General features: G+C 39.3%; 1 long non-coding RNA gene across 1 annotated transcript; it reads left to right on the plus strand.

The window, feature by feature from the left end:
• The first annotated feature begins 292 nt into the window (after positions 1–292).
• Positions 293–2,039, plus strand: LOC137476429 (uncharacterized). Its single transcript, XR_011000373.1, has 2 exons — positions 293–1,326; positions 1,827–2,039. It is a non-coding gene; the product is annotated as an uncharacterized lncRNA (long non-coding RNA).
• The last annotated feature ends 1,732 nt before the right edge of the window (positions 2,040–3,771 follow it).

The raw sequence follows: 3,771 nt of genomic DNA on the forward strand, positions 1-3,771 counted from the left end.
ACAAAAATTTTGACCTCTTGAGGATGTTTTGGTTTGGTTTCCCTCTAAGGCAGTTAATTAAGCAGTGAGACTTGCTTTTGTAGGATGAAATAGGGAACAAAACTAAGAGTTCAGAAAAGAAATTTGATAGAGTTATGGAGAAAAAAATCCCCAGGCTGATGTTCAAGAGGCTTCCAAACAGTGGATTGCCAGAAGCAAATTATCTTAGACAAGAAAACCCACCTTGGTTTTTGTAATTTTTTTTTTTTTTTTCTCAAAGATGCTCTTGGTCTCTGTTGAAGAGCATCTGATGGAAATATATAAGCCTGTGCTGAGGCGTTTACCTGTCCTTAGCTGGACTGCCTGGCTGGGTCTAAACATCCTTTTTTCATACCTTTATCTTTTTAACACTTTCTGGATTTGGATGTAGAAGGCGTAAAGAGAAAAGGGTGGTGGGGGGAAGGAAATAGTGGTCACGTGCCATGCCTCTCCAGGCCGTCCTCTCCAGATGAAGCCATGGATCTGGCAGGCTCCAGACATCCTGCATCCTGCCATCTGCCACAACTGGTTGAGTTAGAACAGTTTGTCCATTGCTCTGTCTTATTTTGAAACATACTGACGTGTTTATGGGATAATTTGCATAAAGTGACATCCGTGTGCAAAACCTGGTAACTCTGAGCCAGATGCTTTTCAAAATTATTACCATATCTGATGAATAATTTTGGCAAGGGAAATTCTGTGCAACCCACTTGTAAATAACTCGTGACAGTATTTCTCATTGTGAATTTGAGCTACCTGGATTAGAAAGACATAAAATCCTGCTGTTCTCCTCCTTGATAGGATGAGGCATAACTCTTCACAACAGCAAGCAAAAGATGCTGTTGCTTTTTTTTGCCACCATTTTAAGACTGCTCCTTGCAATTGTGCACAGCATCTCTGTCTTGTTGGTGGCGAATTCATGATTCCACATCCCTGGCTTCAAAAATGCAGTGATACTAATGTTAATAATTCATCTTGGGAAAGAGCACTGCAATAGCTATGGAAACGCTTTTTGCAATGTACTGCCTTTGTAATTTTATTATCGCTCTAAATACCTACATTTTTTCTGAGTAAATATAATTAGAAGTATGTAATGGAGTCGTGTTAGGAAAAAAACTACTGTTTTTTTTTCCCTTCTATTCTACACTGAAAGCTTCTCTCTCTTCTTATGCCTCACTATTTTCTCTTATGTACAAGAAAGATTTGGCAAATGTATGCCTCAGGCTGACTTGTACAGGAATCTTCATTGTCTTTAGAGTCCAATGATGACCTGCTGGACCATAAAAAGCCATCAAAACGTGCCTGCAGGTGAGCAGTGCTTTATAATGTGACTAGGAATAATTTAGTAATTAATATTTTCTGTACATTTTTCATTGGCTTGTGAGCAGCCCACTTTTGGTACTGAAACTGGTGAGGACACTGGGCCCACATGTCTCTAAAATATGAGTTTGTTGTGGTGGGGAAGAATGTTTTAATGATCAGCAAATACTAACTGTTGTTAAACCACATTGTACACTGCTTCTGTCTTAAGGCAGTAAAATTTCCTCTGAGGTGTGTGTGAATTCCCATTAGGTTGGATAAGCATTGCAAAAACTACCATTGTGTTTCAAACCTCTTTGATTCATGGTAAGAACATAAAATCTGTTACCTATATTAACACAGGCAGGGATTTCAACAAGGGAGGTGAGAGAATAATGCACAGAGCATCTCGTTCCAGTCCTTGCAGCTCAAGGCTTATAAGGCATCTGTTAAATGCTGGATGGAGATATGAATGCTTTGGAAATGCTCTTTTTTTTTTCGTTTTCCAGAAACCATCATCCTAAATTTCCTGGAGACATGTTCTGTTTGTCCTGATAGCAGAATTTCAAAGAATGATTGACTGATTCTCTTATTAAAGACTATGCCCAAGAGGAAAAAGCTGCTCAGTCTTTTGTTTGTCAGAATTTTTTCATTGCCTTTTATGTGTCTTTGTTAATGTAACTGCTCATATTAATTACAAACTGTAGCTTTATTTCAAATAATACTTTTTTGAAGGTTTAGCAACGATGTGTGTTTGTAATGTAGTGCTAATGTAGGATCCTAATGTATGTTCTAGTTTCTTCCTGCTGTTCAGCTGTGACCTGGGCTGTGTTAACCAGAGTGAAGCTGGCACCCTTCCCACCCTTCCCCTCTCTTCAGGGCTTGCAAGACGTGGAGTACAGTTGCCACTTGAGGAGTGGGATTGAGCCAGAAGACTGTAGAAGTCAGTCCCTGTGCCAAGGCTGAGCCTTCAGCCTAGAGAAGTTACCTTATTGTGGCCTTTCAGTACCTAAGGGGCAGCTGAAAGGTGGGCACAGACATTTTAGGGTTGCATGTTGTGATGGTTTCAGACTGAAAGAGGTCAATTCAGATTAGATATAAAGAAGGAGGTTTTTGCAATGAGGGTGGTGAAACACAGGAGCAAGGAGATGGGGCACTGAGCAACCTGGTCTAGTTGAAGACATTCCTACCTTTTGAAGGGATGTTGGACTTGCCAACCCAAACCACTCCACGATAAGTGATGGGTTTGGGACTCCGTCATTCTACAAACTGGTCTGAAATATTTTAGTTCTAAAACTTAAACACAACCCAGTACTCTGCTAACAAGGATAATTGGGGTTTGTTGCCTTTCTTTCCTGGATGGCATGGAGCAGGATAGCTGATAGTACTTTCCAGCTGAATATTACCCTGAACTGGGGCATCTTGGAGTGCTTTGGGGCATAGATCTGTCAGAATCATGCTAAGAGTGCACTTCACTCTGTTAAACTCAATGCCTTGGGAACTTTAATCAGCTGAGTTAGGTCAGACAAGGCCTTGTGGCTGGTCCAAAACATTTGGAAGAAATGACAAACCCACTGCAAATCTTTCTTGTGGTGTTGGTTTTTGCCTTTTTTACTATTCTCTTCAATTTACCCGATTAATTGGGGCCACTGCTTTGAAAGCAGATTTTTTTTTATTAGAATGAATTAATAATACACTTGCTTGTTGCTATATTTTAGAGTCTGATTTATAGAAATGGAAGAATCATTTGGTTCTAAACCTGGATAGCTTAAAAATAGGTGTGGGTGACTGATTCTCTTGTAGCAATATTATGTCAAAACATGAGTTGAAGAAAGGACAAATAATGCAAAGTGTTGACTGCATCTTGTAAAACTCTTTTGGTGAAACCCTGGCGTCTTTTTCAGTGCGAGCTTAGTTTAGCTTCATGTTCTGTGCTCTGAAAGGCAAAGATGTTCAAGATGACTAACTTACTAAGTAGCACATCCTGTTGTGCTGGATCTGCCAGGGAAGAGTCAAACATGGCAAAACCATTCGCCAGCAGTCTTGCAAAAGAAGTTTAGTGACTTAGATGTACAGGCAACTTCTGAAATCTCCCAGAAAGAATATCCACAGCATAAACAACCTCACTAAATTGCTAACAGCTACTTCTGAAAGATGTAGCTGTTAGCAATTTGGCACTTTGAAGAGGGTACATCAATCAAAGTTTCATGAAGGAAAAAAATTTTATAACGAGGAATTTTGAAATATTCCAATTCTTTCAAATCTTCCTTCACATGTTTGGTAACTGCTTTGAAAATTCTGTGGCTAGTAAAGGAGACCTAGGCATTAAATTCCAAACAAAACTGTGTTGCTAAAATTCCTGTTTCTATTAATAGCAAACCTACAGTACAACTGAAAGAGTTCATACTTAAATGATTCACAAAATGTTATTAAATGCACCTTGAGTTGTACTTT

Source organism: Anomalospiza imberbis, chromosome 6 (assembly GCF_031753505.1).
Source record: "Anomalospiza imberbis isolate Cuckoo-Finch-1a 21T00152 chromosome 6, ASM3175350v1, whole genome shotgun sequence".
Classification (NCBI taxonomy): domain Eukaryota; kingdom Metazoa; phylum Chordata; class Aves; order Passeriformes; family Viduidae; genus Anomalospiza; species Anomalospiza imberbis.